This window comes from Diabrotica virgifera, chromosome 6 (genome assembly GCF_917563875.1).
Source record: "Diabrotica virgifera virgifera chromosome 6, PGI_DIABVI_V3a".
NCBI lineage: Eukaryota > Metazoa > Arthropoda > Insecta > Coleoptera > Chrysomelidae > Diabrotica > Diabrotica virgifera.
The window spans coordinates 18,704,157-18,726,751 of NC_065448.1; the positions used below are offsets into that span (position 1 = coordinate 18,704,157).

The 22,595-nt window shown below is 31.7% G+C and overlaps 1 non-coding gene across 1 annotated transcript; it reads right to left on the minus strand.

Moving 5' to 3' along the window:
* Nucleotides 1–254: 254 nt before the first annotated feature.
* Trnay-gua (transfer RNA tyrosine (anticodon GUA)) lies at nucleotides 255–329 on the minus strand. The gene has a single exon. It is a non-coding gene; the product is annotated as a tRNA-Tyr (tRNA).
* Between the last annotated feature and the right edge of the window lie 22,266 nt (nucleotides 330–22,595).

Here is a 22,595-nt window from a genome sequence, read left to right on the forward strand (position 1 = left end):
TTTTAATAAACATGACGATATATTTTAATGTTTGAAAAGTGTAAGACTAAAAAGTAAAAAATAAAAAAATATGAAAAAAAGAATGTGTGTGTACTTTGTACGCACGTAAGAAGTTATACTTCTAAATATGATTTCAATGAAATAAATATACTTTCGGACAGTTTATTTGTATTTTATTTAAATATTAAATTAATTTTTACTTACTACTTTCCAAAAATTTTAATTAAAACAATACCAAAAATTAAAAAAAGATTAGAAAACACCAGGATTCGAACCGGGGACCTCTTGATCTACAGTCCAACGCTCTACCACTGAGCTATACCCTTTTCTTTATCCGGGCTACAAGATTTCTCAGACATAGTGACAAACAGACGAAGTTGATTATAAAATACTTTAAATATTACTTATTATCTTATTCCAAAGGTAGACAAGTCCAAATACACAGAAATTATAATAGTTATTTATGATATAAATCTTAAAAGTACAATTTTAAGACACGTATGTGAAAGTTTCGTGTGAAAGATTCGCTTCGCTCATTCTGCAATTCACATGAGTGCCTTAAAAATGTACTTTTTAACACGTATATCATACAATATTTTTTCTACAAACGTCTTATATATCAACAATTATAATTTATTCAATCTCAATTACAGGACAATACCTACAAAAACTTTTACTTGAAATTGACTGACATTCTATTTTTATATTTTTCTTGACATTACATCAAAACTGCCTATATTGTCAATACGCAAATCATAACAACTATAGAATAACATCAGAATCTACTTTTATTTTTGTATATTCTAACAAATTTTAATAGTTTTTTTCTACAAACCTGTTAAAAATGCGATAATACAGTTTAAATTAAATTTTAAAAAACCTTTTAAACCACCTTTTCCAAATTGCGCAAGTTGTATTATTAATATTAATGTTAATAAATGAAATATAAATATTTTGATGTTTCACAATTTGACAATTCACTTTTAACTGCAGTGCCTTAAAAATTTTAAAGCACTGGTGCTTTAAAGTAGCATTTTTAAAGCTCCTATGGAGTGCTATAAATTGCATTTTTAACATGTTTGTAGAAAAATATACTTTAGTAACGAACTCCATACTGTCTGTGTGCGCATGCGCGCAGATTAATAAAATTTCACCCTCAATCGCGCCTAAAGGAGTATAACTTCAAAAATATTTTTAAGAAACGCTTTTCTTTAGTTACGAGTGACTAAAATTAAACATAAAAAAATCAACTAAAAAGCAATAAATAACAAAAATTTAAAAATTTAACACATTCGTTAAAGAAAAGCGTGGTGTAAAAACCGTTTATTCGATGAAAACGCGCCACGCTTTTCTTTGACGAATGTGTTAGACTTTTTAATTTTTTTTTATTTTTTGCCTTTTCGTTGATTTTTTTATAATACAGGGTGGGGCATTAGTGTGGCAAAGTCCAATTACTCGTTTGTCGTAAGAGATACGAAAAAAAGTTATTGAGGTAAAAGCTGGGGCACACATAGTATCAGATTTTTAAAATATTTTTAAATATACAGGGGCGTCCGTATTGACAGGGTGACACAAACTTATGTTTTTTTAAATGGAACACCCTGTATATTTTTACATTTTTGGATTCTCCTCGATGTTTCCTTTCTTAAAATATATGTTTTTATGATATTATACGAGGTAGTTTAAAAGTTAATTACGTTTTTTTGTTAATTTCGTAGCAAAATCTACACCCTGTAGATTTGTAGTGATTTGACATCAAATTTTCTATTTACATTCAAACGATTTTTAGTATAGTCTACTACTGTTAATCATTAATAGTATAGCGAAATGTTTAATTTTAGTATACAGGGTGGGTCGAAACTCGGAATAAGTATTTTCTGAGTTTTCTTAAATGGAACACCCTGTATTTTAGTATTGTAATGTATTATATTTTATGGTACTTTTTTATTTCTTAAGCATTCCCTATACCTAAGTGCTTTAATTTGTAAGTTATTCGTCATTCTTTAAGCAAACATTAATTGCAACAAAAATTACGTAAAATTTCATTAGGTATCCGTGAAAATATCCAATAAAAAGTAATTTTTCGAAAAAAAATACATAATAATTTAGCCTGATCCTTAATTTATTAATATTGGATGATATATCCAAATAAATTCGTAGTTAAGGTTGTTGGTGCTTAAAATATGAATCAAACATACAAAATTCTGCCTAGTTGGCTATGACACAAAATTTGCTTAAACATTTGACATTATACTATTTATATAGTTCCAGTTGATTTGATACCATTACTAATATTAATTTTTCTAATGAGGAACGGATTAAAATGGCTTTGTGCTAGGAGAGTATAACAAAAATTAGCTACTTGCAATAAAAATTTATCATCAGCAATTCCCTGATAGACGACAACCAAAAAGAGAAACTTTTGAAAGTATACTAAAACGGTTTCAACAGACTAGATACTTAGATTGTAAGAACGATTGTACCAATATGCAGATCCTCAGTGACACTAAGGATTTCATTTAATTGCTGTTTTCTTCACTTACAATAGTTTTTATTCGAGCAGATTTATCATAATCTAAGTGATCAGTCCGTTGAAACCGTTCTAGTATATTTTTAAACGTTTCTCTTCTTAGTTGTCGTCTTTCAGGGAATTTCTGATGAAAAATTCTTATTGCTACTAGCACACTTTTGTTATATTCCACTAGCACCAAAATCTTATTAATCAGTTTCTCATAAGAAAAATACATATTAGTAATGGTAACAAAGCAACTGGATCTATAAAAATGGTATATTGTCAAATTTTTAAGGAAATTTAGTGTCATAGCCGACTAGGTAGAATATTGTATGTTTTATTAATATTTTGCGCACCAACAACCTTAACTACGAATTTATTTGGATATTTCATCCAATAGTAATAAATTAAGGATCAGACTAGATTATGATGTATTTTCTTTTCCAAACATTATTTTTGATTAAATATTTTCACAGCCACCTATTAAAATTTTACGTAATTTTTCTTACAATTAATGTTTGGCTTAAAGAATCACGAATAACTTACAAATTAAAGCACTTAAGTATAGGGAATGCTTAAGAAATAAAAAAGTACCATAAAATATCATTTCATTACAATACTTAAATATAGGGTGTTCCATTTAAGAAAACTCAGAAAATACTCATTCCGAGTTTCGACCCATCCTGTATACTAAAATTAAACATTTCGCTATACTGTTAATGTTCAACAATAGTAGACTATATTAAAAATCCTTTGAACATAAAATAAAAATTTGATGTCAAATCACTAAAATTCTACAGGGTGTAGATTTTGCTGCGAAATTAACAAAAAAACGTAATTAACTTTTAAACTACCTCGTATAATATTATAAAACCATATATTTTAAGAAAGGAAACATCGAGGAGAATCCAAAAATGTAAAAATATACAGGGTGTTCCATTAAAAAAAACATAAATTTGTGTCACCCTGTCAATACGGACGACCCTGTATACTTGAAAATATTTTTAGATTATGGTACTATGTGTGCCCCAACTTTTACCTAAATAAATTTTTTTCGTATCTCTTACGACAAACGATTAATTGGACTTTGTCACACTAATGCCCCACCCTGTATGTTTAATTTTAGTCACTCGGAACTAAAGAAAAGCGTTTCTTAAAAATATTTTTTTCATATTTTATTATTTAGTCAAAATATTTTGCCTCCTTTTAATAACTTTTTATCTTAGAATTTTCTCCATACGTCCATACTACATAATTTCGTGTGCTATTCTTTCTAACCTGATCAGTTCAGCAAATCTCTTGAGTTCTTATCACCCTGGCTAATACCTTGTACAGTCGGAAAAATGAAAGATAAAATAGGTGTAAGATTTAAGATATAAGTAACAAACGAGAGAGATAGACTATTAAGATTATTAATAATCTATCTCTTTTTTTTGTTATTTATAGAAAAAGACAGCAAATACAAAATATGTGCATGATATGATCGTTCATGGGTAATCTTTCATTTTTCCGGCTGTAACAATTATCCAACAGAGAAACATCTCTGTAATTTTCACATGCCAATCTATCCCTCTTTTTGTATATTGAACATAATAAAGATTTGGTTCAATCTTTGGGCAACTTTCCTCTTTCCAGATCCTCTTGATAAGGCTCTTTTTTCCTTGTTATATTCATTATCTGGATCTTCTCTTTATTTACATTTAAATTGTATTTGCTTGCTTCTATGTTCCATTTCTCCAGGTTGTATTTCAGTTTTTCTGCTGTTTCCGCAGTTAGTACTATGTCGTCTGCAAATATACACATCTAAGCGTTTATCATTTGCATTCTGTTCCAACCGATACAGTATTTTTTTAAAGTTTTCTTACGTTCTTTTACTATCTCATCCATTACATTTATGGATTTCCCATATATTTTTTCTTTTAATTGAGTCGAATGCATTTTCCATTCCCATAAAGCTCAGATATATTTCTCTATTTTTCATTAAGGCTTTTTCTATTACTTGTTGCATGGTATAAATATATTTAGCAGATGAAGATACAATATTACAACATATGGTATAAATATATTGTGTGTTATGTCCTTTCCTGTATCCACTTTGTACGTTCTCTAATTTGTTCTATTTCTTTTCTTATTTTCCTTTCTGTTATGGTTTCGTTACTTTTGCTGCTACACATAGTAGTGATATACCTCTATAGAGTTCTGAGAGTCTCCTGTGTTTGCTTTCTTGTGTATAGGTATAATTACTGCATTTGTCCATTCTCTGGGAATTACTTTTCTTTTCCATATTAGGTTATATAATAATTTGTCTTTTTAGTCTAGGCGCCAAATAGAGGTCACCGTGTCATTTTCAATTTTGATGGACAAACTCAACGGTTTCTTATGGATTTTGGGCTGTTAATTACGAATTTCGAGGGGGGATTTCGATACGAGTGGTCAAAAAATTGTTATAAACAATTTAATTGTTTATAAATTGTTTATAAGGCTCTGGCTCATAAACTAAAAGAGATAAAAAAGATGTTTCAAAGAAAATTTGTTCCCTAATAAAAAACGAGGAAATAACCGTTTACTAAACTTAAATCCGACAACTTAACTCAAGATATTGTAAAATTAGTGCACAATGCAAATTGCAAATTGCAAAATAAGTATTTTTCGAAGCTTTACCGATCGTAACTCGGCTTCTACGCATGCAAATGAGCCTTATAAGGTGTCCTTTTAAAGCTTAATTAAGAGGCTTCCAAACAAAGTTTGTTAAATTATTTTATCTTCATTTGTTTTAAAGTTATACCCGTTTGAAGTTATAATTTTCTTAAAAAAATTGTACATTAATTTGTTTATAAAGGTTTCAAGCAAACTTGAGCTATAAACATTTATACTTTAATTAAAAATAATGATAAAACAACTCAAAAGGAACAATTTGAGCTTACGAAAATGTTCGTAAGTTTATTTTTGGCTAAGATGTCGATATTTTAATGGCGCGCTATGAGGCGCAAGATTGGCTCAAGTCAAGTAAGTATGTATTCTTCGACGCTTTATCGATCGTAACTCGGCTTCTACGCATGAAAATGAGCCAATATAATGTGATATCCATATAAAAATGGATCGAGTTCTTTTACAGCATCATCATTTCATATAAAACGAGCATTTATGATGTGGCGGCATACACACAATTGACGGGCCTTGATGATGCTGCAAAAGAACTAGATCCACTTTATATGGATATCATATAGATAATTAGACTCTGAAGCCTCAAAAAGTTTTAGTTTTATTGCCTACAAGAACAGACTTGTACCACCATGTAACTGTTAAAATTTCGCTAAGAACTTATGCAGATGTAATAAAGCTGATATTCCCTGTATATCTCTATGCAGATTTGCAGATGCATGAAAAAAATGTTTGTAAAAATAGTATTAATAAATAATATCAACTTACTTTTTAGTTATACTGAAATATTAGTTTTTTTCTCATTTAGTGCAAAAAATAGAAGACAATGTAAATAGAATGAAAGGTGATACGAGGTACAGTATGATGATTTAATTATAAGAATTATATGATAAAATTTTATTAGAATCTTCAAAAATGAAAAATGAAGATAACGTATGTATACATAGAAATTATAATTTGCATCGAGAAGTTAGCGCGTGAACCTTTACGCGGTGAGCCGATCTTGCGCCTCATAGCGCGCGCCATTAAAATATCGACATCTTGGCCAAAAATAAACTTATGAACATTTTCGTAACCTCAAATTGTTCCTTTTGAGTTTTTCTATCATTATTGTTCATTAAAGTATAAATGTTTATAGCTCAAATTTGCTTGAAACCCTTATAAACAAATGAATGTACAATATTTTTAAGAAAATTGTAACTTCAAACGGATATAACTTTAAAACAAATGAAGATCAAGTAATTTAACAAACTTTGTTTGGAAGCCTGTTAATTAAGCTTTAAAATGACACCTTCTAAGACTTATTTGCATGTGTAAAAGCCGAGTTACGATCGATAAAGCTTCGAAAAATACTTATTTTGCAATTTGCAATTTGCATTGTGCACCAATTTTACAATATATTGAGTTCTAGTTGTTAGATTTAAGTTTAGTAAACGGTTTTTTCTTCGTTTTTTATTAAGGAACAAATTTTATTTGAAACATTTTTTTTTGTCTCTTTTAGTTTATGAGCCAGAGTCTTATAAACAATTTATAAACAATTAAATTGTTTATAACAATTTTTTGACCAATCGAATCGAAATCCCCCCTCGAAATTCGTAATCAGCAGCCAAAAATCCATAAGAAACCGTTGAGTTTGTCCATCAGAATTGAATATGACACGGTGACCCCTCTGGCGCCTAGACTATTTGCAATAGTAGTAAAATGATGTAAATGTGTTAAATGAGACACTTATCTAAATTTAAGAGAAATTGTTATATCTAATAATCAGTTAAAATTTAATCATTGCAGTTTGAAAACATCTCTATGGAGTGCAAATCACGAAATTAAATCCGCGTTGTCTGGTACAAATATCCAATATGAGTCAATTTTAATTTGGAAAATCTGCAAAATTAGCTCGTCAAGTTGTGAAATTGTCCCATTTCGTGGTGTAGAGAGCATCATACACATGCTATCAATTATTAACCACTTCATTATAATTTCTACCTGCTAGTTAATAGGGTTTTAATAAGTCATGCCGGCTTCGCACTTTGGTCACTAAACTGGGGTGTTTTTGTTGTTTGGTTAGGGGAAGTGTATGGTGCATACTATAACGTCAAATTTTGTTATGTATTTAAACGTAATTAGTTAATATAAATCTTAATACATACTTGAAAGTATTATCATTAGAAAAGTTTATATTTTTTTATTCTACTACTTCTTCCTGTATAGACAAGACTCTGTCTGTTTTTTCAATGTGCCTCCTGTCTTCCTATGTGTCTTTTTATTGGGGAACCGTCTTTCGCCATCCTTACTACTACCTGTCTGAAGTTCCATTCTACTCTTCTGTATATTACCCAGTTATTAATATTTTCCGTCTTGAATTTCCATCGTATATCTATATTTCTAGCTCTGTTTCATAATGTCTTACCATCAATTTTTTTCATCTCCGCTGTTCCTAGCAACCTTTTGTCCTCTCGTGTTTCTGCCGTGTATGTCATTATTGGTGTAATGACTGTTTTGTAAATTGTGCTTTTCATATTTTTATTTCTCCATATTGTGTCATTCAGAGAATTTGCGGCTCTGTTTGTTCTATTCACTTTGATCTTCCACTTTTGTTTCGAGCTTTCCGCAGCTAGACAGTGTGATGCCTAGATATTTAAACTTCATCACTTGTTCTGTTATCTGACCAATCAGCTCTAATTTACATCTTATAGGGCTTTTTATCGATTGTCATTTGTTTCGAGCTTCTGTCATATGTCATATAATATTAATATATCTACGTCATACGTCTTTGGTTTGTGTCGTGGTATATACCAATAGCGTATGACGTAGATATATTAATATTATGTGACACATGACAGAAGCTCGAAACAAATGACTGTGAATGAAAAGCCCTATTGGATTTGTTATTATACTAGACTTAGGCAAATATGCAAATTACATATTTTGCATATTATGCATAAAAAATGCAAAAATTTACAATTTTGCATATTTTTATATAAGTGTCCATAAAATGCATATAATTTGAAATTTTGGTTGTAACTATACATATCTCTTTATATTCAGGTAACAAATAGCTTGGAAATCTCAATATTTTATTTTGTTTTATAATATCTAGGGATTCAAATTTTTGGTATTGCAATGTACTAATACTAATACTACAGGGTGTCCCGAAAAGATTGGTCATAAATTATACCACAGATTTTGGGGTCAAAAATAGGTTGATTGAACCTCACTTACCTATATACAATAGTGCACACAAAAAAAGTTACAGCGCTTTGAAGTTACAAAATGAAAATTGATTTTTTTTCATATATCGAAAACTCTCAGAGATTTTTTATTAAAAATTGACATGTGGCATTTTTACGACAGCAGTATCTTAAAAAAAAGAATTAAGTAAAATTTGTGCACCCCATACAAATTTTATGGGGGTTTTGTTCCCTTAAACCCCCCCAAACTTTTGTGTACGTTCCAATTAAATTATTATTGTGGCACTATTAGTTAAACACATTATTTTTAAAACTTTTTTGCCTCTCAGTACTTTTTCGATAAGCCAGTGTTTATCGAGATATTTTGAATATTTGTCGAATCCACCACATATTTGTATATGGTTAAGTACGGTTATAGAGACCTGTTAATAATCTGAAAATTTATTTATAATTTACATTTTTAGGTATATTTTGAAAAAGAAGCTACATCTCGATAAAAGGTGACTTATGAACAAAAGACTAAGAGACAAAAGTTTTAAAAACACTGTGTTTAACTAATGGTACCACAATAATAGTTTAATTGGAACGTACACAAACATTAGGGGGGTTTAAAGGAACAAAACCCCCATAAAATTTTTACGTAAATATATTGAAAAAGAAGCCGCATCTCAATAAAAACTGGCGTATCGAAAAAATACTAAGAAGCAAAAAAGTTTTAAAAACGTTGTGTTTAACTAATGGTACCACAATAATGAATTAATTGGAACGTACACAAAAGTTTGGGGGGGTTTAAGGGAACAAAATCCCCATAAATTTTTTATGGGGTGGACAAATTTCACTATAATTTTGTTTTAAGATGTTCCTGACATAAGAATTATACATGTCCATTTTCAATAAAAAATCTCTAATAGTTTTCGATATATTGAAAAAAATCGATTTTCATTTTGTAACTTCAAAGGGCTGTAACTTTTTTGTGAGCACATTTGTACTAAGGTAAGTTAGGTTCAATCAAACTATTTTGGCCCCAGAATGTGTGGTATAATTTATGACCATTCTTTTCGGGACACCCTGTATATTTCCTCTCTGTATTTTGATATCTTGGATGTCCTGATTGTCAACTCTTATCTTGGCAGTTTGATTCCAATATATGTTAGATATAATTTTCATATCACGACTGTCAATATTTTTGCTTTTTAATATATCTTCAAGCTTTTTATGTTGAACTTCTAGACTGAAGTCTACAAAACATAATACATATCCTGATTCATGTCCATGCATCTCTGGGCCAGCATATTCAAGCCAAGCCATGCATCTCGTGTGCTCATATACCATTTCCATTTCTAAAGCCAAATTGTGTGTCACTGATTTCATATTCGAGAGTTTTAAAAATTCTGCTGTGTATTATTTTCAAAAATGTTTTAAGTGTGTGACTCATTAAAGATATTGTTCTGTGATCCTTACAGGTTATTGCACTTGACTTTTTGAGAATTGTTACAAAGGTCTATTGCAGCCATTGTCTGGGGATTGTGGCAGTCTGATATATTAGATTAAAGAGTTCAACCATTACATCAATAACATCTTCATTAATAAATTTTAATAATTCGATTTCATCTTTGGTCAATTTGAATAGTAAACAACTCAGGGAATCTCCCTTGTCTTATCCCACTGCCAGCTTCAATTGGGTCAGATAGTTTATCTTCTACTTTTACTTTATCTTCTACTTTTACTTTTATTGTGTTGTTCTGGTATATATTTTCGATCGTTTTAATCATTCCTAGATGTACCATTTCTTGAGTATAACAAATGCATAATTCCCTTTAATTTGACCCTGTTAAATGCCTTCTTAAGGTCCACGAAACATAAAATATGTCGGTTTGTTATATTCTGATGATTTAAAAATGGTTGGGTGAAACACCCACACCATGAAACAAGTTTTTTGTGTTTGTAACGTTTATGTGGCTGTTTCTTCTATATTATTTCTGTTTAGAGGTAGTACGGAGGACAAAAGGACTCAATAGCATACTTGATTACACATTGTTATGCAGATTAATATTGTCAAGATGCTCATGCATATGCTCCAAGTAGTGGTACTTTTTTTCTAATTAACGTAACAGTGTTGTAGTCAGTGGCGATGCGTGACTTTTTCTAAAGTGTTACCAAAACCAGATGCAAAAAATCTTATTTAAAAAAATTAAGATATGTCTAAATGTAGATATAGATTCAATAATATCATTTTCTATATCACTTGAAACTCTCGAAAAAACAGTTGATGTTTCTAGATGTTGGCAAAATTTTTGATCTTTTTTTACAATTAATGTTATAGGTCTGGATCCCGCGTATGAAAAAAAAGTTGATTAACAGCAAGCTGAAAATTTGTTAATAGCTTAAGGGTGTCTAGTCGGACAAACTTTGATATCTGGGAACACTGGAACAGGGGAAGTTTTAATTGTGGAACAGGTTAAAAATTTAGAACGGTCAAACCACAAAAACGGCACATGTATTTTGTCCGACAGAATAAACTTAAACTCTTCGAACAGAGATTAAACTCTGATGCAAATATCAGATTGCTATTTATCACCAAATGGGCGTTTTAATGAGTGGAACATGTAAAATATGTCAAATGACAGGAATTATGACAGGTGATAAAGAGCAGTCTGATTTTTGCATGAGAGTATAATCTCTGTTCGGAGAGTTTAAGTCTGTTCTGTCGGACAAAATAAATGTGCCGTTTTCGTGGTGTGACCGTTCCAAATTTTTAACCTGTTCCACAATTAAAACTGCCCTGTTCCAGTGTTCCAATATACCAAAGTTTATTCGACTAGACACCCTTAAGCTATTAACAAATTTTCAGCTTGCTATTAATCAACTTTTTTTTCATACGCGGGATCCAGACCTATTAACAATTCCCTGTAATTGCCTCGATTGTCAGAGTCGTCGCCCTCAAAATGACCACGAAACGGTAATTCTTGTTTGGCCAAAAAACATACGGTTTCTGTTATAAGTGTGCTAAAGATATACATATCTATTTTTTTAACAAACTCATTATGTTTAGCAATATTTGATTTAAAAGCTTGGTTAGAAGAACTTTTGATTCTTGTTTTGCCAAACTGAATCAAATTGGGTATACATCTTACATGTAGGTAACGGAGAAATTTCATGTCTCTTTTATAAACTCTAAAACTACTTAAATCGTGAACCTGGTCCACCTAGTTTTTCTGTAGAAACCAAAAGACGTGGCCAACAATACAGTCTATTTTTCTTGCAACCACATGACCAAGGATTTTCACTGTACCAACTAAATTTAAAATATCGAACTACTTTTTTGATTCCTTTTTTAAATTGTTTAAAATAAGTCTTCCATTTTCAATAATCTCATTTTTTTTTTCTTTAAACTTATACCTACAAGGAGAATTACTTTTCAAGAAGTTGATCGATTACGCAGTGACATTCATCCATGGTTAACTGCACACACACTTTTTATAGGTACTGTAACCAAGTTTAAATCTGGTAACAGGGCTACTTATATACACAGAGCGCTTACGCTCGTTGCTTCTTCAAAATTTTCAGACACTAGCCGGTCCCGAGCGACAGTGAGATAACCATTGTAACCACAAATGAGACTGGTAACAGAATATAATAAATTGCAACTGAGCCACATAAACTCGACAATATTTTCGTTTATCTACGAGTAGTTGGCTATTTACTGAATTAGGTACTATTAACACATAATATAATAATATGCTTATATTGGCAAAAATATAGGTAAATGGAATTATTTCACATTAGTCATAAAATATTTATTTGCAAGATTTTTGACTGTTAACAATAGTAACAGTGGTTACATGGACGCTTCGCCAGTGGTTGTACTTGTTTTTCTTACAAGATTTCTTTTCATTGTAGCATTAGCTCGGATGATGACGTTTATGTCGACAGCGCTCAGCTATGTACTATTTTTTTATTTCCTTTATTCAACTGTTTTGGACTTCAATACGATTTTGTAATCGTATTGAAGTCTTTCGATTGGGACGATATTATCCGCATTATGGCCCATAATATCATAATTAATTTATATTTTCTCTTAAATATTACTGCGCTTACTGCTTAGTGTTTCTTTGCGGCAAATTCTAAGCACAGCACACAGTCCTTTTATGCCTGCTGAGGGCCGTCTTGACCCACCCCAAGCTCCACGTACATACGTGTACCGCAGGAAATATTTAATTCAATCCTTTGAGAAAATGGCGGCAGCAGCGAAAAAACAAAAAGAGGTCGACAGGTGTGTGGGGGGCGGCGCGGTATCGAGTATTGGCGGTGTCACAGCCAATGCCGACTGCGGCGCGGACTGGCCGCCACGTGCTTACAACATAAGACGGGACCGGATTTCGTTAAGAATTTGAAAAATTTTAATATTGAGTTGATTGCTTTGTAGGTGTACAGTAAAACCTCGATATAACGGACTAATTGGGAGGATGGGGTGTCCGTTAAAAGCGAAAGTCCGTTATATAAAAATAGGTTTAAAATAAATAAATTTTTTTTTAAAATATGTAGACTCTATTTAGATATAAATAAAAAGACAAAACACAAATAATATTGTATTTAATTGTCTTAGTCGTGAAGTAACTTTGCTGTTTGATATCAACGGGCTTACTGTCGGTAATCCTGCTTTGAAAAAGGAATCAAGTTTTGTTTGCGCTTTTGAAGTTTGCTGTTTTTTTAATAATCAACTCTCTAATATTATGCTGCTCTCTTGTAACCTCTGCGGTATCGTCATCATGCAATACAACCATTACTTCATCTAAAAACTTTCAGCATTATATTCGTTTGGTTGCCAAAATTACTACCTGGTCCATGAGTTGAATAAGCGATGTTGTATTTTTCGGCCAAAAAAATAGAGCTAAAGTTACCATCTTCTGAACGTAGAATATTTTCAGAGTATAGAATAGAATAGAATAGAATAGAATAGAATAGAATAGAATAGAATAGAATAGAATAGAATAGAATAGAATAGAATAGAATAGAATAGAATAGAATAGAATAGAATAGAATAGAATAGAATAGAATAGAATAGAATAGAATAGAATAGAATAGAATAGAATAGAATTGAATAAAAATATGCTTTGTGAAGATTCGGTGGTGAAGAGTAGTAGAGTTGTCTAAAATCAATAAAAATTAACATTTCACCTCTTCCGGAGATATTTCCAATTTCTTCTCTTGAAATTTTCTCACTGCAGGTACACATTCTTAAAAAAAATCTAGTTTTTGAAGTTATACTTCTTTACCGGCGATATGAGGGTGAATTTTTATATGTTAAAACCTATGATCCCGGCGCATGCGCATTATAACTTTGTTCTGATTGGATGTTCAAATGACATGTCAAAAATTATTCAATATGGCGGCTGTGGCACAGCTGTGGTTAGATTATTTATGGTTGTTGCGTTTTAAAATTTGTGTGAAAAGAAACAACAAACAAAAGTTAGTTAATAGTTACACAGCCTTTTTAAATAGTTTTCATATACCTATATTTTTGGACTTTTGGACTATTTTGGACAAGGAAAACTCATTCTAATTTGGTAAGTAGTTTTTATTATAATCATATTGTTATTATACATTTGGATTAGGTTGAAATACAGTAGAGCGTCGATTATCCCAACTAATTGGGGGACATAGGTGTTCGGAAAACCGATTTGTTCGGATAATCGAACTACAATATATTGATACATATTTATAATCATACATATTTATCCACAAGTGAATAAAAGCCATATTTATATACCTACATATTTATTTATATCTTGATAATGACAACTAGCAACTAAACAAAAAAGTGCAGTCTTTGCAACAACATAATTATTTTTGGATACAATATTGAAGAAAATTGAAGATATTTTAAGCGTCAATTACTAACGCTTGCTCGGTATTCGAGTGCGGGACGCGGGAGTCGATAGTTCGAATAAGCGGTCGTTCGGTTGATCGACGCTCGGATAATCGACGCTCTACTGTACATTTATTTTCTTAAGAATGGGGATTTTAGAGAGAAATCCCAAATTAGGTCCGATTTTTATTTTTAAATTATGATTTTTTGGCGTAGATTTATTTATCTAGTAGGTATGTAATGCTTTGATTTACATACTTAATTTGATTACCAACAACAGTTCTACCAATCTTCATCTAATATATTGTTTTCTTACTGTTTTGTTATATTTTAATATTTTCTTCCACAAAATTTAAACTACATAATTTAATTATATTCAAAACAACTGTCAAAAGTAAAACGTTCAGTTACCCTATTTTTCCACATGACAAATAATGTGGAATTATACGAGTGAGTCTAGGCTTCGCTTACGAATCAAAGCGCCACGAAATTCACGGGTTCGATTCCCGATGCAAGTTTTTATTTTTTTATATTTTTATGCATTTTATGATTGTAAGTATATTTGTTATATAATTTTTTTTTTCAGAAAATGCGTATTTAAAATTTTTACCAACAATTATTATCGTTCAGAAATCATTTTTTCTTTCTGGCATTTTTCAATGTGTTTGTGTGCGTTTTATTCTTTTATTTTTTTAAATTTTTGGTATTGTCTTAAAAATCACATAATATGTAGTAGAAGTATAACTTCTTACATGCGTACAACGTACACACACATTCTTTTTTATTCTGTCCTTGCTGATTTTTCTTCCAGAATTCGATTTTTTATATCTTATTGCATTAAACTTTTTTTTACATATGAAGGGATTATTCGTCCGTTAAATAGAGGTCCTTTCTATCGAGGTTTTACTGTATAAGTAAAATGTATATTTATCTAGAAATGAAGACGTGACCCCGGAGATCAGATTGGTACACAGGGATTCAGAATCAATTGTCTGTATCACACAAGGTATTATTTAACTGTTACTCCATGGAAATTCTAACAATAAATCACTGTAAAGTTTTGTTTTCAATATTTTAGTCAAAGCAATAAAGCACTGAACTTCCGAAAAAAAAACGACAAGACGGATCTCAATAATTATCTTTGCATTCGATTCGTGGATGCGCCAGGAAACTTTGTGACCCCTAGCCATGATATAATATTGAAAAACTGCATAGAAAAAATGCATTCCTAAAGTGCATCTCAAACAGGCAATAAAAAAAATTCAGAACTCGTCAATTGTATCGGAGGAAATGAGTTCAATTTTATTACTCAGGGGTTTTTGGGGTCTCTGAAAACGAATATGAGGTCGTAAGTGATCTCTGACGTAAATGGTGCCCAGGGTACCTACTGTTTACCTCGTCTTTTGGAGTTTTCGGCAAATTCATTAAAACATTAGTCAAAAATCATTACTCGGGGGGTTTTTGGGGCCGCTAACGACGAATATGACATCGGAAGTGATCTCTGGAGTACTTGGTTCACAAAGTACCTACTGTTTTCCTCGTCTTGTGGAGTTTTCTGCAAAAAATTTATTAAAAAAAAATGTGTGTGTACTTTGTACGCACGTAAGAAGTTATACTTTTATTATATAATTACAACGAAATAAATAATATACTTAACAGGTTAGTTGTATTTTATTTAAATATTAAACTAACTTTCTTACCTACCACTTTCAATTTTTTTTTATTAAAACCATCCAAAATTAAAAAAAAATGTGAATCTTCTGGGATTGGAACCCGGGACCTCTCGATCTCTGGTCCAATGCTCTACTAACCAAGCTATCGAGCCCCTTGTAAGTGACATATTAGTATCTCGAATATAATTACACAACACGGTGACAAATAGATCATAATGTGAAGTATAAAAATGTTATACCTAGATATTTTATTATCTTACTACCGAGGAAGACAAATCCAATGACACAAAAATTATAATAAATAACACATTTACTAAAAACACTAATATATTCTTTTAATGACTTATTTGCGCTGATATACGCATTACGCATACCTATCTTGAAAGATTAGCAACGAACTATATACTGTCTGTGCGCGCATGCGCCAGGGAATTATAAAATTTCACTCTCGATCGTAAAGAAGTATAACTTCACAAATTAGTCCAAAATCATTACTCGGGGAGTCTTTGGGGAGTAATGACGAATATGTTATCGGAAGTGATCTCCGAAATACCAGGTAGCCAGCCTACTGTTTACATCGTCATCTGGAGCTTTCCGTAAATTCATTAAAAAATTAGTCAAAAATCATTACTTGGGGCTTTTTGGGTCGCTGATGACGAATATGACATCGGAAGTGATTTACGGAGTTCCTGGTACCCAGGGTACCTACTGTTTACCTCGTCTTCTGAAGTTTTCGGCAAATTAATTAAAACATTAGTCAAAATTCATTACTCGGGGGTTTTGGGGTCGCTAACGACGAATATGACATCGCAAGTGACCTCCGGAGTACCTGATGCCCAGGGTACCTACTGTTTACATCGTCTTGAGGAGTTTTCGGCAAGTTCATTAAAACATTAGTAAAAAATCATTACTCGGGCGTTTTGGGGTCGCTAACGACGAATATGACATCGGAATAAATCTCCGGAGTACCTGGTTCATAGGGTAACTACTGTTTACCCCGTCTTGTGGAGTTTTCGGCAAAAAATTGTTAAAAAATTAGTCCAAAATCATTACTCGGGGGGTTTTTGGGGTCGTTAATGACGAATATGATATCGGATGTGATCTCCGAAATACCTGGTGGCCAGCCTACTGTTTACATCGTCTTCTGGAGCTTTCGGCAGGTTCCTTAAAAATTAGTCAAAAATCATTACTCGGGGCTTTTTGGGTCGCTGACGATGAATATGACATCGGAAGTGGTCTACGGAGTTCCTGGTACCCAGGGTACCTACTGTTTACCTCGTCTTCTGGAGTTTTCGGCAAATTAATTAAAACATTAGTCAAAAATCATTACTCGGAGGTTTTTGGGGTCGCTAACGACGAATATGACATCGGAAGTGATCTCCGGAGTACCTGGTGCCCAGGGTACCTACTGTTTACCTCGTATTCATAAGTTTTCGGCAAATTGATTAAAACATTAGTCAACAATCATTACACAGGGGGTTTTTGGGGTCGCTGACGACGAATATGACATCGGAAGTGATATCCGGAGTACCTGGTGCCCCAAAAATCATTACTCGGAGGTTTTTGGGGTCGCTAACGACGAATATGACATCGGAAGTGATCTCCGGAGTACCTGGTACCAGGGTACATACTGTTTACCTCGTATTCATAAGTTTTCGGCAAATTGATTAAAACATTAGTCAACAATCACACAGGGGGTTTTTGGGGTCGCTGACGACGAATATGACATCGGAAGTGATATCCGAAGTACCTGGTGCCCAGGGTTTATCTCTGACTAACGTACTGTTTATTTCGTGACTAATGATTTTTGATTAATTTTTTAATGAATGTGCCGAAAACTCCGGAAGACGAGGAAATCAGTAGGTACCCTAGGCACCAGGTACTTCGGAGATCACTTTTGACGTCATATTCGTTTTCAGCGACCCCAAAAACCCCCGAGTAATATGCTCATCAAAATAGGCTCCTTGCGATGTGCAATATATGGTGGGTTTTCAATCATGAAGCCGTTATAAGATTCAAGGCCTTATAAATCAAGAACGGCCCAAATCTTTACAGTGAGGCAGATTCTTGAACAAACTCTAGAGTTCGGTCACAGTATAAAGAGGGACAGTAGAATCACTCTCCGAAAAATTGGAAGTAAAACCTGTAGTCGCGCATGGCGGCCGCGCAATGTTCTTAGTCGCTTTTGCCCCACTCTTGCATTGCTAGTCACATAGAAACATACGGGTTTTAACAGGGAAAACCCGCATCCACCACTAGTGAATTATCAATTGCGTACTGCCGGTATTACTTCTTGAGATCAAAGTGCCGACAGAGAAGTGGTTTTACTGTCCCTCTTTATACTGTGGTATGGGCTTAAAGTATATTTTGATTATTAATTACGAAAAACGATGGATTATATCACAAATCCAATCATTACAGGGGAAATTTTACATTTTTTTTAAATTTGTATAAATCAGGACTACTTTAAATTCAATAATCAAATATATATCTACAAATAACAGTGCAGGACTTATCATGGGAAGTCTTTTAAGCCCATTATTAGCAGATATTTTTATGGATCGTCTAGAAACAAATACATATTTTAAAATACCACGTATTCAAACAGTTTTTATATTGGTGGAGATATGTTGAAGATATATTGGTAGATATGATTTACAAGAACTAACAGGCAATTTAACCAATTCTTAATTTACATTAATTCACTCCACAGTCATAAATTTTCTAGATTCAAAAATTTTCAGACTCGAAAACAAAAGTTCTCCGTATTTAATACACCTATCCATACCGGCATGATTATTACACAATAATTCATTATCCCATCCTACACAACATAAATAATTGACAGCATACCGTAATATGTTACATAAAAATATATTTGAATTGAATATCATCAAAGAAACAGCAGTAAACAATGGATACAACGGACAAATACTAAACAAAATTTTAAACCAAAACTGCATATTGCCCTGAAATTAGTCTTTCCACCTCCAGAGAAAAATCTCAAAAGCTTGTGCTCGATTACATATATACAGGCAGGATATCAACAAAAATAGTCAGACACATAAAAAAAGGAATACCACCACTCTTCAGGACAAACAACAACTTAAGCAAATATGTATAATATTAAGAACGACAAGGGCCAAAAGCAAATTTTTTTCAGAAAATATAATATCTAAAATTAAGATGAAAGAACATTGTAAGTAATAATAGTCGAGGAAATGAAGCTGAAAAAATGGCAAAACCTCGCAATTTTTTCGTCCACCATCGATTTGTACAAAAATTTGGGATTAGGCTCATTACACCCTCTAGTTCATTTTCTATATTGAGCCGTTGTACGCTTTTGGTTTTTTAAGGGCGAAAACTACCCTTAATTGTAAAAAATTATAAAATAACTAGGGAGCGGATTTTATGCTAAATGCATATTGCATGCATATTTCGCATATTTGAGAACTTTACTAAAGTTTGCATATTTTTAAAGGAACATGCATATTTTGTGCCTATTTAAAAATATTTAAGTCCAAAAAAAATTTATATTTTTTAATTCGACACAAAATATTTTCCCACACAGGCTGTCCTATCTATTAATTCGAGAACTACCTGAAGAGAGACGGCTCATTCACTGCCTTTTCATTTTTTCTTAGAAAATACCCGATCTTTAGACAAAGTACTTATAGTGCTTATATGTAGTACGCCGTTATAAAATGATTGTAGGATGTTAAAATGATGAAGGATGGTTTACCGGGAAATACGAATTTTATTTACTTTTATTATATTTAGTACAATTTGTATCCCAATTTAATAGTTATAATTCTGATGATTCTTTTAAATCCTCTATTGTTAAGAGAATTTACACCTTTAACCATAGTTTCACGATTTTCTAACGGAAATTGAAATACTCATGCTTTAGATCAGATCCCGTCTTTAAACGGCTTTAACACTTTGGAGGAGATAATATGCGAAATTTTTAATGGGAATTTTGCAATTGATTTTGGTGCAGAATTTTCGGCTTTAACAAGTTATTTTAAATACGCCCCAATTACTTCTGTTGATGTTGAAAGGAGTTTTTATAGTTATAAAAATATTTTATCTGATCAAAGAAAATGTTTCCTCGAAAAAAATTTGGAAAAACACATTGTAGTGAATTATAATCGTATATAATATCACAAGAGAGAAAATTTTGCCGGCAATATTTTCGACTGGTATGAAAGTTTGTTGCCTGGCAATTTTCGCGAATTAAATTTTGACTTAAATCACGAGACGTCACTCGAGTGATTTTGTCAAAATTTCATAAGCGAAAATTACCAAAAGGCAACGAACTTGAATGAAACCAGGAGAAAATTTTGCCAGAAATAATTTTCTCTCGAATGATATTCGACAAGACTATTTCACGAGACAATTAATGCACCATATCAATGAAATATAATCTTTATTTATTTGTTATTACCAGACACTTTCGTGACGGATCTGTCATAATTTTGTCGCTGAGAAATCACGTCGCTAAGGAGTTTTGTCAGTAGGAAACGAAGCATTGCTATGCCGTTTTATCAGTTAAAAACAGTCTAGTGAAATAGTCGAAGATATAATAGTGATATTGTTGTTTTATTTTAAATAGGTAACTATTGATATCAGTTTTTGTAAAAAATGTGAATAAATTGCATATACAAAAAATAATGATTTTATTTGAAAAATAATAAATAAGATTGCCGCCCCCCCTTAAAAGAACCCCCTAGAATAGAATAGAACAGAAAATTTGTGGTTTCTCGATATGCGCATTTTTTTAATTTTTGTGCATATCTTGCGCATATTTCGTAATTTTTTACTGCATATATATGCGCATATTTCATCAAAATTGATCGCATATAAATCCGCTCCCTAAAAATAACATTTTAAACTTTAATATTGTCAACATTTGGTTACAGAATGATTGTTTTATGCTTTTAGATATACTATCATAATATTTCAACCCTTAAAACCACCCTTGTTGGAGCTATATATAAAAGATTAACTTATCCTAAAAGGATAATTTCGGCTTGCATCGATTTAGATAAAAATTTGGGATTAGGATCATCTCACCCTGTACTTCATATTCTATATCATGCTTAAGGGCGTTGATTATTTTTAGGGGTGTAAACTACCCCGTATTTTAAAAATTTTATAAAAACATTGTAAACTTTAATATGGGTAAAATTTGGTTTTGGTTGGTTAAGTAATGATTGTTTTATATTTTAGGATATAATATCGTAATATTTTAACCCTTAAAAACCACCCTTAATAGCATTAGAGTTTTTATAAGTAGAAATTTTAATAGATCTATACAGAAAAAAAGTAGAATTAAAGAATTACAAAAACACTTATTTACACAAAAATACGAATTTACAAATATGTACAAATACAAACACAAATAGTTTTTTGTCATCTTCCAGTTTACAAACCAGTTCTGTGGTATTATACATACATTGAAAATTATCCATAAAAAGACAATCCGAATTTTTCGAAAAAAAAAATTGGTTTTATAAACATAGCTCCTTCATTTTTGACGACAAAATTTTTTTCAAAAATGACTTTGTAGGATTTTTGAAGAGTTATAAGATTGTGTAAACTGAATTCCGTAAGATCCCTTAGTTTTTAATAAGGGTGGGTTTAAAAGGCTCGAATAAGGGGGTGTTTGCTCGTAAATAGAGGTTTTAAACAGTTATATCTCGCTAATAGTTCACTATAATGAAGATCTATGCACAAGAAAACTTTAGTTATTAAAAAGCTACAATTTAGTAATCTATAATTTTTTTCCTGTCTCCAGTATTTTCGGAGATATTTTGAAATAAAAGGTGAAACATGGGAAATTCCAAAAAATTAATTTTCCTTTATACTCCAATTTTTCTAAAATTAGGCCTTTTAAATAGGTCACACTTCTTGGGTGTATTAATAGTACAAATATAAAAGGAATTACAGAAAGGTGAAGACCCATTCTTAATTAGGAGGGTAGTTAGAGGGTTGTTTTCACTGATTTTTTTCATAGAACAAGGCAGGTACCGACTTTTTTTGATCATAAGTCGCTTAATTTTCACGGTAAAAGTTTTATATTATTATTTTTTGAAAGGTATACAGTCGAACCCGCTTATTGGAATAGCCTTCGAGATATTCTAATAACCGACCATTGGTGGCCAGAAAAAACGTTCCGGGACCTCGAGTTTCTATTCCTTAAAGCGGGATATTCCTTTAACAGGTATTCTAATAAGCGGGTTCGACTGTAATTGCATACTTGAAAAAAGATTATTTAAGTTTTCCTCGAAAAATGCGTTATTTTGCGAGTTTTTTCCGTTATTTGGCTTTGAATATTTCAAATTATGCATTTTACGAAAAAAGCTAATTTTTAACATACTGTATCTCGGTCCGTATTGATCTTAAAGATATTACAGAAAAAGAATTTGGTTTGTGTTGCTAGAAGATACAATTTAAATATCTGCAATTTTTTTGATTAAATGCATATTTTTCGAGGTATTCTCAAAAAACCTTCTAAAAAAGTCGATTTTTTCGTCGAAAAACTGTTACTTTCAAGCGCGAATAACTCGAAAAATATTAGTTTTACGAAGAAAATGTAAAAAACGTTTTTTCTTAGAATTACTATTTACATCGATTTACATGGATAAAATGTAATAAAATATGCCCGCCCCCGAGATGGGGTGGCAACC